Source organism: Heptranchias perlo, chromosome 19 (genome assembly GCF_035084215.1).
Source record: "Heptranchias perlo isolate sHepPer1 chromosome 19, sHepPer1.hap1, whole genome shotgun sequence".
Taxonomy (NCBI): domain Eukaryota; kingdom Metazoa; phylum Chordata; class Chondrichthyes; order Hexanchiformes; family Hexanchidae; genus Heptranchias; species Heptranchias perlo.
The window spans coordinates 14,342,745-14,357,886 of NC_090343.1; the positions used below are offsets into that span (position 1 = coordinate 14,342,745).

At 43.1% G+C, this 15,142-nt stretch overlaps 1 long non-coding RNA gene across 1 annotated transcript in view; it reads right to left on the minus strand.

The window, feature by feature from the left end:
* Positions 1-15,142, minus strand: part of LOC137335431 (uncharacterized) — a 39,296-nt gene that overhangs the window by 520 nt on the left and 23,634 nt on the right. Inside the window, exon 2 of the long non-coding RNA XR_010966411.1 lies at positions 8,968-9,122. This is a non-coding gene — a long non-coding RNA (uncharacterized lncRNA). The remainder of the gene's footprint in view (positions 1-8,967; positions 9,123-15,142) is intronic.

The window sequence follows — 15,142 nt, forward strand, 5'->3', positions numbered from 1 at the left end:
TGGTGAGCCGCCTTCTTGAACAGCTGCCGTCCGTGTGGTGAAGGTTCTCCCACGGTGCTGTTAGGAAGGGAGTTCCAGGACTTTAACCCAGCGATGATGAAGGAACGGCAATATATTTCCAAGTCGGGATGGTGTGTGTCTTGGAGGAGAACGTGCAGGTGGTGTTGTTCCCATGTGCCTGCTGCTCTTGTCCTTCTAGGTGGTAGAGGTCGCGGGTTTGGGAGGTGCTGTGGAAGAAGCCTTGGCGAGTTGCTGCAGTGCATCCTGTGGATGGTACACACTGCAGCCACTGTACGCCGGTGGTGAAGGGAGTGAATGTTTAGGGTGGTGGAGGGGGTACCAATCATTCGGGCTGCTTTGTCCTGGATGGTGTCGAGCTTCTTGAGTGTTGTTGGAGCTGCACTCATCCAAGCAAGAGGAGAGTATTCCATCACACTCCTGACTTATGCCTTGTAGATGGTGGAAAGGCTTTGGGGAGTCAGGAGGTAAGTCACTCGCTGCAGAATACCCAGCCTCTGACCTGCTCTTGCAGCCACAGTATTTATATGGCTGGTCCAGTTAAGTTTCTGGTCAATGGTGACCCCCCAGGATGTTGATGGTGGGGGATTCGGCAATGGTAATGCCGTTGAATGTCAAGGGGAAGTGGTTAGACCCTCTCTTGTTGGAGATGGTCATTGCCTGGCACTTTTCTGTCGCGAATGTTACTTGCCACTTACCAGCCCAAGCCTGGATGTTGTCCAAGTCTTGCTGCATGCGGGCTCGGACTGCTTCATTATCTGAGGGGTTGCGAATGGAACTGAACACTGTGCAGTCATCGGCGAACATCCCCATTTCTGACCTTATGATGGAGGGAAGGTCATTGATGAAGCAGCTGAAAATGGTTGGGCCTAGGACACTGCCCTGAGGAACTCCTGCAGCAATGTCCTGGGGCTGAGATGATTGGCCTCCAACAACCACTACCATCTTCCTTTCTGCTAGGTTTGACTCCAGCCACTGGAGAGTTTTCCCCCTGATTCCCATTGACTTCAATTTTACTAGGGCTCTTTAGTACCACACTCTGTCAAATGCTGCCTTGATGTCAAGGGCTGTCACTCTCACCTCACCTCTGGAATTCAGCTCTTTTGTCCATGTTTGGTCCAAGGCTTTAATGAGGTCTGGAGCCGAGTGGTCCTGGCGGAACCCAAACTGAGCATCGGTGAGCAAGTTATTGGTGAGTAAGTGCCGCTTGATAGCACTGTCGACAACACCTTCCATCACTTTGCTGATGATTGAGAGTAGATTGATGGGGCGATAATTGGCCGGATTGGATTTGTCCTGCTTTTTGTGGACAGGACATACCTGGGCAATTTTCCACGTTGTCGGGTCGATGCCAGTGTTGCAGCTGTACTGGAACAGTTTGGCTAGAGGCGCGGCTAGTTCTGGAGCACAAGTCTTCAGCACTACAGCCAGGATGTTGTCGGGGCCCATAGCCTTTGCTGTATCCAGTGCACTCAGCCGTTTCTTGATATCACGTGGAGTGAATCGAATTGGCTGAAGACTGGCTTCTGTGGTGGTGGGGATATCAGGAGGAGGCCGAGATGGATCATCTACTCGGCATCTGGCTGAAACTGGTCAAGTTCACAGGCGATACCAAATTAGAATGGACAGTTGAATCTCAAGAGGCAACCGGGGAATACAAATGGATTAGATAAATTATATAAGCAGAACAATGGCAGATGAAATTTAATTCAGACAAGTGAAGTTCTGCATTTGGGCATCATAAATACTCCACATATGGTGTTGAAAATGCCACGGGTGAAGTTGAAAGAGATGTAAGTGGGCACCCAACATGTCCAATCATTGGGAAGCAGCAATCAACAAAGCAAATAAAATTTCAGTGAACTGAGGCATAAGGAGAAACCAGTGCTTTTCAGCCCTGAAAAGAGAGATGACATTATAGAGGTGTATAAAATAATAAATCATATCACTTCAAGCCAAGCCATGACTGTAAGAGAAGGTGACACAGGCTCAAATTAGTAAAAGGTAAATTTAGGACTGGTGTCAGGAAGTTCTTCACAAAAAAAGTGATCAACACACAGAAAGTACTGGAGGTAAACACCCTGGAACCATTTAAAAAAAACACTGCATGCCATGATAGATGCACCGTTGGGCCTTTCTCAAAAGATGAGCAAAGATGGTTAAATGACCTTCCTAATCTGTAACTATCTTGTGAGAAAACATGCTCTGATACAACAAGGTTAGATGCAGGATAAAGGATTCCCTATACTGCTGCACAGTGCAGCTTAGAATCATAGAATCATTGAATGATACAACACGGAAGGAGATAATTCGGCTCGTCATGCCTGTGCCGGCTCTTTGGGAGAGCTTTTAAATTAGTCTCATACGACTGCTCTTTCCCCATAGGTCTGCAAATTTTCCCCCTTCAAGTATTTATCTAATTCCCTTTTGAAAGTTGCTATTCAATCTGCTTCCACGACCCTTTCAGGCAGTGCAATCCAAATCATAACAACTCACTGCGTTAAAAAAAATTCTCATGTCACCTCTGGTTCTTTTGCCAATTACCTTATATCTGTGACCTCTGGTTACCAAGCCTTCTGCTGCTGGAAACAGTTTCTCCTTATTTACCCAATCAAAACCCTTCATGATTTTGAACACTACTATTAAATCTCCCCTTAATCTTCTCTGCTCTAAGGAAAACAACCCCAGCTTCTCCAGTCTCTCCACGTAACTGAAGCCCCTCATCCCTGGTAACATTCCAGTAAATCTTTTCTGCACCCTTTCTAAGGCCTTGACATCCTTCCTATAATGTGGTGCCCAGAATTGGACACAATATTCCAGCTGGGGCATAACCAGTGTTTTATAAAGGTTTAGCATAACTTCCTTGCTTTTGTTCTCTATGCCTCCATTCATAAAGCCAAAGATTCTCTACAGCCTTCTCAACTTGTCCTGCCACCTTCAAAGATTTGTGTACATACACCCCCCAGGTCTCTCTGTTCCTGTACCCCGTTTAAAATTGTACCATTTAGCTTATATTGCATCTCCTCATTCTTCCTACCAAAATGTATCACTTCACACTTCTCTGCGATAAATTTCATCTGCCATGTGTCTGCCCGTTTAACCAATCTGTCTATGTCCTCCTTAAGTCTGCTACTATCTTCCTCATTGTTTACTACATTTCTGAGTTTCGTGTCATCTGCAAACTTTGAAATTATGCCCTGTATACCTAAGTCAAGGTCATTAATATATATCAAAAAAACAGTACCGACCCGTGGAGAACACCACTGTATACCTCCCTCCAGTCTGAAAAACAACTGTTCACCACTACTCTCTGCTTTCTGTCCCTTAGCCAATTTCGTATCCACGCTGCCACTGTCTCTTTAATTCATGGGCTTCAATTTTGCTAACATGTTTATTATGTGGTATTTTATCAAATGCCTTTTGGAAATCCATATCCAACATCAACCGCACTACCCTCATCAACCCTCTCCATTACTTCGTCAAAAAACTGAATCAAGTTAGTCAAACACCATTTTCCTTTAACAAATCCCTGCTGGCGTTCATTTATTAACCCATACTTTTCAAAGTGCCCATTGAACAAATTCTGCACATTAAAATAATAAATTGCAGAACAACAGCCACTAGATGGCTCAATGTATAAATGCCACATATGTTGTAAAAGTCAGTGCCAGCAAGGAAGATCCCAGATGCCAATTCACAGTCTGTGCTGAGTCAGCTGGGGTACTTCAATTGGCCTTGGTGTCCCAAGGTCCTTCTTGTTGCTATCCAGTGACCCCCTCCTGGAAAGTGCATGTGTATGGGTTTCAGGTGAGGATGTAATTGGGGTCAGGTGCAATGCTCCCAGTAGTTGAATAGCTGGTTGATGCTTACTGTCCATACTTGCACAACAACAACTTGCATTTATATAGCACCATTAATGTAGTAAAACATCCCAAGGCGCTTCACAGGAGCGTTATCAGACAAAATTTGACACAAGACTCATAAGGAGATATTAGGACAGGTGACCAAAAACTTGGTTGAAGAGATAGAATTTAAGGAGCGTCTGAAAGGAGGAGGAGGAAAAATTATCATTTAGGCAAAACACCGGAAGGCTTGCGATGCCCACTGAACCATAATCCAGAATGAGCCACTTTTAGAAGAGAAGGATAGAAAATTTGGGAGGAAAGGAGAAAATGAAAATGATCTTACTGGTAGATGTGCAGGTGTGAAGCGTTTTAATTACTTGTGCAAGGTAGAAAAAAAGATTAGAGCAAAGAACGAAACATTTCATTCCTCCCAAAATTGAAGTCTTTCATTGTCACAAAGCTCAGCACAATCACACCTCATAACTATTAAATTTCAGCATCAAACAGTGCTGAAAATCAACACCATAACCGCAACTTACTTGACCTCGTCCTCACCAACCTACCTGTTGCAGATGCATCTCTCCATGATAGTATTGGTAGGAGTAACCACCGCACAGTCCTCGTGGAGATGAAGTCCTGTCTTCGCACTGAGGACACCATCCAACGTGTTGTGTGGCACTACCACCGTGCTAAATGGGATAGATTCAGAACAGATCTAGCAGCTCAAAACCGGGCATCCATGAGGTGCTATGTGCCATCAGCAGCAGCAGCAGCAGAATTGTATTCCAGCACAATCTGTAACCTCATGGCCCGGCATATTCCTCACTCTACCATTACCAACAAGCCAGGGGATCAACCCTGGTTCAATGAGGAGTGTAGAAGAGCATGCCAGGATCAGCACCAGGCGTACCTAAAAATGAGGTGCCAACCTGGTGAAGCCACAACTCAGGACTACATGCATGCTAAACAGCGGAAGCAACATGCTATAGACAGAGCTAAGCGATTCCACAACCAACAGATCAGATCAAAGCTCTGCAATCCTGCCACATCCAGTCGTGAACGGTGGTGGACAATTAAACAACTAATGGGAGGAGGAGGTTCTGTAAACATCCCCATCCTCAACGATGGCGGAGTCCAGCACGTGAGTGCAAAAGACAAGGCTGAAACATTTGCAACCATCTTCAGCTAGAAGTGCCAAGTGGATGATCCATCTCGGCCTCCTCCTGATATCCCCACCATCACAGAAGCCAGTCTTCAGCCAATTCGATTCACTCCACGTGATATCAAGAAACAGCTGAGTGCACTGGATACAGCAAAGGCTATGGGCCCCGACAACATCCCAGCTGTAGTGCTGAAGACTTGTGCTCCAGAACTAGCTGCGCCTCTAGCCAAGCTGTTCCAGTACAGCTACAACACTGGCATCTACCCGACAATGTGGAAAATTGCCCAGGTATGTCCTGTCCACAAAAAGCAGGACAATTCCAATCAGGCCAATTACCGCCCATCAGTCTACTCTCGATCATCAGCAAAGTGATGGAAGGTGTCGTCGACAGCGCTAAAAGGCAGCACTTACTCACCAATAACCTGCTCACCGAAGCTCAATTTGGGTTCCGCCAAGATCACTCGGCTCCAGACCTCATTACAGCCTTGGTCCAAATATGGACAAAAGTGCTGAATTCCAGAGGTGAGGTGCGAGTGACTGCCCTTGACATCAAGGCAGCATTTGACCGAGTGTGGCACCAAGGAGCCCGAGTAAAATTGAAGTCAATGGGAATCAGGGGGAAAACTCTCCAGTGGCTGGAGTCATACCTAGCACAAAGGAAGATGGTAGTGGTTGTCGGAGGCCAATCATCTCAGCCCCAGGACATTGCTGCAGGAGTTCCTCAGGGCAGTGTCCTAGGCCCAACCATCTTCAGCTGCTTCATCAATGACCTTCCCTCCATCATAAGGTCAGAAATGGGGATGTTCGCTGATGATTACACAGTGTTCAGTTCCATTTGCAACCCCTCAGATAATGAAGCAGTCATGCAGCAAGACCTGGACAACATCCAGGCTTGGGCTGATAAGTGGCAAGTAACATTTGCGCCAGAAAAGTGCCAGGCAATGACCATCTCCAACAAGAGAGAGTCTAACACCTCCCCTTGACATTCAATAGCATTACCATCTCTGAATCCCCCACCATCAACATCCTGGGGGTCACCATTGACCAAAAACTTAACTGGACCAGCCATATAAATACTGTGGCCACAAGAGCAGGTCAGAGGCTGGGTATTCTGCGGCAAATGACTCACCTCCTGACTCCCCAAAGCCTTTCCACTATCTCCAAGGCACAAGTCAGGAGTGTGATGGAATACTCTCCACTTGCCTGGATGAGTGCAGCTCCAACAACACTCAAGAAGCTCAACAACACCCAGGACAAAGCAACTCGCTTGATTGGCACCCCATCCACCACCTTAAACATTCACTCCCTTCACCACTGGCGCACAGTGGTTGCAGTGTGTACCATCCACAGGATGCACTGCAGCAACTTGCCAAGGCTTCTTCGACAGCACCTCCCAAACCCGCGACCTCTACCACCTAGAACGACAAGAGCAGCAGATACATGGGAACAATACCACCTGCACGTTCCCCTCCAAGTTACACACCATCCCGACTTGGAAATATATTGCCGTTCCTTCATCGTCGCTGGGTGAAAATCCTGGAACTCCCTTCCTAACAGCAATGTGGGAGAACCTTCACCACATGGACTGCAACGGTTCAAGAAGGCGGCTCACCACCACCTTCTCAAGGGCAATTAGGGGTGGCCAGCGACGCCCACATCCCATGAACAAATAAAAAGAAACTGCATGAAACAAGCATATGAACTGTCAGGTTAACAGCAGAGAGGCGTTATTTTATTCTGGAGATTCTCTGTATTGTAGAGCTGTGTACATTTCTTATGCAATAATGATATAAATTTTCAGTCATTAAGATCTGTCAATCTTCTAATGCCAGCAGCCACTCAGTAAAAACATTCTTATAATTTGACAGAAGTTAAACTTAAAACACTGAATTCCTGATATGCCGTAACGTACAGGTAAATGTATAGTTGGAGTGGATGCATTTAATACTTATCTTTGTTTTAACAATGTGCCTAACACTTGTTGAAACCAGTAAATTCTACATTTTTGTAACCTGACAATATAAAACTTTCAACTGAGGTGCCATGGACTGCATTGTTCCATGACAAAACAACCTTGGAAGAATTGATTGCTGATAATGTTAGCCACCAACATGTCGACATGTTAATTCACAGTATATCCATTAAATCCATTCAAAGCCCCAGCCTTTGCCCTCTTACCCCTCATTATACATAACTTTCCTGAAAAATTCTGCTGGATATACTGTAATGTGATTTAACACGTCTACAAGTTGGTGGCCAATGTGATCAGCAATCAATCCTTCCAAGGCTGTTTTGTCAGGCAACAATGTAATTTATGGCATCTCATTTGGAAGTTTGTAAAATAAAGTTTATATTTAAATATTTCTTGCATTTGTGTTCATATCTTTATTATTGTAAACAAGGTTAAATAAAATAGTGTATTATCCTTGAGGTACCTATCCTTCAGTGGCCTAGGCCATAGGCTCTGGAATTCCCTCCCTAAACTTCTCCGCCTCGCCACCTCCTTCTCCTCCTTTAAGACCCTCCATAAAAACTCTGACTAAGCTTTTGGTCACCCCTGCTAACATTCCTTCTTTGGTTTGGAGTCCATTTTATTTGAATACACCTCTGTGAAGCACCTTGGGATGTTTTTCTATGTTAAAGGAAACATTTCAGCTGTTGTTGTAGTACAGGGAAGGTGGCTTCAACACAAGGCACAATCTTTTGAATAACAATTATTACACATGGTTTCTTGTGTAAGATGTAAAAAAAAAATTAATTGATTTCCTGAAATCACAGACTGTTGCTGGGATCAGAGCCGGATTAAGAACTCTTGTGGCCTCTCCATACCCCTCGCACATCCCTCCCCCGACCTCGCCCTGGCCTGATCCATTAAAACACAAATGTTAGTAAATTGTATGAAGAAACAGTCCCATATTAATAATAAGGCAAATCATATCATAATATACCACGCTTAAATGAAACTGCTTCATTTTACTGGGAGCCCCATATTAGTCAGGGGCCCCTGAGCTCAGGCCCCATAGACCCATGCGTTAATCTGCCCCGGCTAGGATAGAATTCAATGGGTGGCAGTCCAGATAGTTAGTGCTGGTAGACAATTTGGAAAGACTCACAGCCAAGCCATGCCTGTCCTTGTCAACATGCACATACACATACACACACACACATACATACAAACACACACACACTTTCCAGCGGAATCTACTGGATAGTGATCAGAAGTGGAGCTACTCCTCCCTAGCTTAGGGGTACTGAGGCCAATAGTAACACCTCTCTAGCCTCTCTAGCTGAGATCCACGAAATGAGCATAGAGTGGAGTTCAAACCCTGATTTGTGTGGCTCTGATCCACAATTCACAACGCATTTGCCAACTATGTCATGGGGGGAGACAACTAAAAAAATTATATATTTAGCAAGATAGGAATCATTGGGCTAAAAGAACAACATCTGAAATAATAATTATGCATCATCTCCATATGCAAGTATCTATTCAGTAAAATCTTGGTAAATAGATAACTAATTTGATCTTATATTTCATAGAATCATAGAAATTACAGCACAGAAGGAAGCCATGTCTGCCAAGCCAGTGTCAGTACTAGCTCATCAACTATAGTGACTTAACCTAATTTTATTTCTCTGGCCTTTTCCCATATCCTTTTATATTCTTCATTTTCAATACTTATTCAATTGAATTTTAAATTATGTCTTAGTCACTAGTCCAAGCACAATGATACATCCCTTATGAAATCACAAAGATGCTTGCCTGAATTGGACTGATCTGCGCAGTGTACCAAGGAACAGAAACTCAAATAACTGGGGAAATGTTGCGCTGATCAGGTTTGCATTTATAAGGATTATCCCCAGATTAGAAATTCTGTGCAATGGAAGTGATTGGGGTATGGTTTAATAAATTTGATTAAGTATGGGTTTATCTGGAGTTACCTTCTGGGGTTTCTCTCCTATCTGCTGAATTAGTAGCATATACTTCATTCTCTTGCTTTGTTTCTTCCTCCTTGTCATCCTTCACCACCTCAGACATATCAATCATGCCTTCTCTAGAGGAATTGTGTGTGGTTTAGATTGTAGATGAATCATCTCTGCAGGCATGAAATAATGAATTGTAAACATACGACTTTGGCCTTTGCACCATGTCACACAATCTTTTTAATTAAAGTTGCTACATACAAAATTTAGTGATATATTTACATACAAAACATTCTTAAATGTGAACATTAACATGTTATATGTTCTGAATTGTGTTTTTGGAATTCATATTGCATTAACTTATATTACCTATGATTAATATTTTTATCTATCTGAGGCTTTGAGGTCACCAGGCTGTGCTTTGGAACCACCTACATCTTTGATTATTATATCAAAAGTATCCATCTTGGGTGTGGAATCATTTAAATGGTCTGTTGGTTAATTTTAAACCCAGCTGTGCTAAAAGCTATTTAATGGTAAAGCGGATTAGATCATGCAGACAGAAATAGAACCAGCAACTTGAACTCTGCCACTAGACATACTAACCGCACAATTCAGGAAACTTTGCATTTTTCAATATACAACGACTCAGGCAATGGCTGCTCCCATTACCACTCTCACCAGGGACACAGAAATTTTTAGGATTAAAATCTGTTTTTTAACTGTCAGGTAAATTTTGGAATGTTTTACACATTTCTATATAAAAAATGAAGAACTAAAATTGGAAATCACCATCGCACTCAACTGTCGTTAGAAATTAGTGGAAACACAGTGATTGTTGTCTTGTACACATGAAAATGTGAGTAAATGTCATTGGGCAGAGCTGTTTCAAAACAAACCATGGTCTATTCTGTACAGGTAACGATAAGTTCACTAAATACATTGTCAGCTATCTTCATCGCCTAAACACTTCGTGACATGAATCACACATAATATTACATCCTCTATTTAAAGAAATCAATAAAATTCATATATTTTATATACAAACAATGATAAATCTTTATTATCTGCAGGAACTAAGATCTGATTAATATCCTTTAGATGTCGTAAGCATTTCTACTGTCGTGGGAACATCATCAGAGACTGAAGAAATAATGGAGGCTGTTAGCTCTCACCAGCAGAGAGAAACAAAACTAAATATAAAATGAAACGCCCACAAATAATTAAATCATGAGATAACAGATAGAGTTCTTCCTCAATGGTTAAATTGCTAGGTGCACCTTGACTCTGAGCCATAAACTGTGGGAAGATCCCACTTTTAATCATCTGTCTGTGTTGAGTTAGTTGATCTCAGATGGAAGACAGTGGAGTTACCAAGACTTGCCTCATTATCCCAATACATTGGGGGGAGGGGTGCAGAGGAATCAAGGTGAATCAGCCAGGATTCCCTTTCTCAATAATTATCTAGTGATATCTGCTGGAAATGCATGTATGTGCGTTGACACCAGATAATGACGGGATTGAGCTCGGCTATGATTGCCTCCATGCTCGGAAAGCCTGCCACATTCACTGACTAAGTTTACATATAAAGAATGCCTGCTTGGGTAACGTACTAGAAGACTACTACCATCTATGGAACCAACCCCCAATATGGGACATCACCTTCAGATGGTTAGAGAAGAAAATGAGTGGGGGGGGGGGCAGCTGGGGGGAAGAGAGTTGGATGACTGAAAAATAAATGACAAACAATTGATATCAGGGAGTAGTTTCAAGGTTCTATCCCAATTGTAGTGCGGAGACAGCATCATCTGAGCATTGATTAGATTACCACCTTCTGATTGCCCATGTGCTCATTATTCTCTATGTAACAAACTGAGCTACTACCAGTAATTTTATCAGTTGGCAAACTATAATGTGACCACAGAATGAAACATTTTAAAAAGGAACATAACAATACAAAATAGACAAGGGTACAGCATGTTGGTGCTTGATATACCATGCTGTAGGAAACAAGTTTACAACTATACTCCCCAACACAATGAGTTCCCAATCATAGCTTTAGTGCCAGGGAGGAGACACCAAGCAGCAGCTATGATTTAGTCACATGGGGAGGGGAAACTGGAGAGTGAGCTGACTAGAAATGCTCTTGTACATCTGACTACGGCTGTTCAAGAATAATGTCGGCAGAACAGTGACCTCTGAGCAGTGTGCAGCCTTCATGGCTGAGGAATGGTGCAAAGACATGGGAGGAATCTAAAAGTGGAAAAAGGGGAGAAAATATAATGAAATAAGAAAAGAAGTGCATTGAACCCAGTGCTCTTCCTATATTCAGAGGCATATCTTCACTTGAAGTAGTTCAAGTGAATTGTGGGTCCGTCTGCAGAAATTCATGGCTACAGTCAAGCCTTACGCTGTGAAACCTAAACTATAATATAGCATGAAGTGGTGTGGGCTTTAGAAACAATGTGAACTGGATCTGTCATCATTATATGAGGAATGGCTGGATGTTTTGGGTGCAGTGTTACACTATTTTACTAATGTCAGTGATTTGCTTTGCTTTTTGTTTTAGTACACTGTGACACATGTAAAGTCTTTGATGTTTAGGATTACTAAGACTACTGCATCATGGGCCTACAAAGTCGCTGCCGTAACCACATAGAGTTGACTCCAAATATCCATAAGGCAGTACAATTAGGTGAAAGGCACATTTGGACCAATATGTGAAGTGGCACCAGGTAAATGTGCCTTAAAATCCACAGTGAAGATCTGAGTGAATTATTTTTGGTAGAAAGAAAGAGAGGATAAACCATTCCATAACATTCCAAACCAAAGTCTGACAAAGGACAATAACCCAATCCAGCACCATTACCCAACAATTTGGATTAACAACTGCATTAAAATTAATGCATTAGATTTGAACACAGTAATTTCTAGGCTCAGATTACTGATTAGCCCTCGGTGCGCCAGGCGAGTGAGTAGGGAAAAAAATTATCCAGAACTCCCATTCATTGATCCCTTCGGAAATGGATCATGCGTGGATGTGAGGTGAAGACAGGATTGAGTGACCACGATGCTCCCTATAGTCCAATAGCCAGCCAAACCCCATTGTTAAGGCTCATATATGAAGAATGGCCATTTGGTTAAGGTGGTGGCTTGTGTTTAAAGAACCATAGCCTGGATTTTAACTGCCAGGGGGGTTCTGATGGGAGACCGTGCCGGCGAATTAATTTTCCGCAGAATGATACCTGGCCAATTTTAACTGCTGGGCCTCATTTAAATCCGGCCAGCCAATTTCCCATCCATTTTGGGCGGGAAGTGGCAGAAAATCGGGTGGTCCAGAGTTCACTTGCTGCCAGGCTGTCCAGCAGAGGTCCTGCGGTCAGGAGGGGGGTCGAGTGTGCGGGAGGAGAAGCTTAAGTTTTCCTTGTGGGGCCCGAGGAACACTCCTGCTCCTGCTCCTGACCCCATAAGGAAAGTAAAACAAAATTTAGAAACTTACCATTTTGGGCCTCTTCTGGCCCCAGTCCTCTTCACCACTGGGTTGGCCTGGTGAGAAACTCACTGCCGCTTCCCGTTCAGATCGTCGAGTAAAAATTGCAGTAGGGACACGATGACATCATCGGGACTTGACACACACACACACATATGTTAAAAAGGACCCCGCCGGTTTTGGGCGGGTGTCCTTGGCACCTGCTCAGGACAGTAGGTGAAAATTGGAACCTATCAGTTCCCGGCGACTCGAGGGCGGGTAAGTAACTTAACCGATTTCAACTGTCCACCTGCCCAGTTTCTGCTGGGTGGGAAGGGTTCAAATTGCCCCAATCTAAACACTGGGGCAGTGAGTTCAAGAAAGAAGGAAAGAAAATCGAGGGGTGAGAAAGTGTATTTCTGTGCTGTGTGTGTCTGCATGTCAATAAGTATTTTACATGAATCTGTGTCTATATGGATTTATGCCTCTGTGAGGGTGAGAAGGGGGCAATTTTAACCTAACCCGTCCATTCGGGAAACTGACGAGATTGGGTGCAACGCTGGTTTTACACCCTGCCCGATTTTACTCTCCATTGGAGTGAGTGGAGAGCAATATTGGGCGGGGTGTAAAACCAGAATTCCGTGAGTCTCCCGCCTAGCGAGTTGTTAAAACTACCACAGTGTGAATGTATTTTTGTCAGTGTAAATGTTTTTATTCTGTTTTCCATGGCTTTAAATAGCTTCAAAAGCTATAGATAGGGCTACAATATTGTAGCACCAGCTCTCCACCTGCAGTTCCTGTGATCATGACTCCCTGCTGGGAACATAGGATTGTGGAATCACCCCTCTTCTGTTGCTACAAGAAATAACCTGCTGTATAACCAGTCAGTAGGAATGGTAGGAGACTGTCCCGTGTGATATACCTTCTGAATCTCTCTCCTGTAGGGAACTGTCTAATCTCTGTTGGCTATGCCTGACATCATGAACTTCCTGAGTGTGGAACTGTGAATGTAAGTCTACATCTTATCACTATAGGCACACTGCCTCAATGCAATAACATACATCATCGTTGTGCCAAAGTTCTTTCATGAAAATGGCGCATCAGAAGAACTTTAATCCCTCTCTGTCCTATTGAACTACAGCTAGTGCTATAGGTATGGGAATTATTTCATGCTATGTTGCATGAATGACACACATACCTATCCATCAACATAATCCACTTTAGTCAAACCTACATAGATAGGTTTACTCTGGCGAAGCGGACAACAGACCTGTGAATAGGAACCAACTGGAAACAACTGAGGCTCAAACCAACGTATAAATCTTGCCCTGACCAGTTTTGACCTGGTCTTACCGCCTGGCTCCCAAGCTGCTGACTCCTTTGAAGTTACAGCCATTTAACTTTGTTCTAACTTACTGCTCAGATCAGATTGGCCTCTGCTTCATTAAACCACGTCTAAAATTTGAACAAAGCATGTACAGGTGCTCCATTCAGACTCCTAGTCTGCTTGGCCACCATCCAAAGAAACTTAAGAGCTTCATTTAACATTACCACAAAGTGTGCAGTTGTGCATTCCAAAGGCTCAAAGTAAGACCGTACATGAATATAAGTCTGTCTGCTTTGGTAAACACCACATGTTTCCAAATGAATATGATCATATTGACAAGGCAACCTGGTTCTGAACCTGGAAAAAGTGCACCAGTTAACATCAGCAATACTGTTTCTCACTGCAATGAATTCTAATTTTTCAATAAAATAGGTTGTAAAAAAAAAACTTCCATTTATATAGCGCCTTTCATGACCTCAGGATGTCCTAAAGCACTTTACAGTCAAGTAAGTACTTTTGAAGTGTAGTCACTGTTGTAATGTAGGAAAATGTAAATGGAGTTTATTCAATAAATGATAAAGCTGGTGTGGCAGCAGTCACTGAAAGAAAAAATTTGCATCTTTCATATCGTCAAGATGTCCCAAAGCACTTCACAGCCAATGAATTACTTTGAAAGGTATATGCACTGTTGTTACGCAACCAATTTGCACACAGTAAGGTCCCACAAACCGCAATGAAATAAATGGACACATAATCTGTTTGGGTGATGTTGCTTGAAGAACTCTTCTGCTCTTCTTCAAATAATGCCTTGGGATCTTTTCCATCCACCTGAGCATGTAGATGAGGCTTCAGTTTAACATCTCAACCAAAAGATGACACCTTCACCCATGCAGCTCTCCCTCAGTACTGCACTTATTATGGATTAATCAATAATTTCGTTCGTTATCGACCTAGATTATGGATCTTGACGTTCTCCATTTTAACCTGCTCTTCTGTTATACATCATATGATCTATTTCCCTTATTTGAATGGCAATGCTCGTCCCGACTTAGGCCACAATATCTGATAGGCAAAAAAGGGCCTTGGACTCAGCATAACCAGTTCCCACTCCAAATTCCGACCACACACCCTCTCTCCAGAAACTATTTGTTTTGTAGCCCCAGGGCCTCAGCATTTTGACCTTGATTCTCTAACGATATCCTCCACCTGTCTGTCCTCTTTTCAGATACTTACGGACCAGTTGTGGATTTTCATTTTTTCTTTTAATACTGATATAAAGGAGCTGGATGTCTTAATCTGGCATTGTTAGTGGCAGAATCATTAATACTATCATGTTCTATCACCAACAATCTCCAATAAAGCAGCCATATAGCTTCACTGCAACAGATGAAGTATTT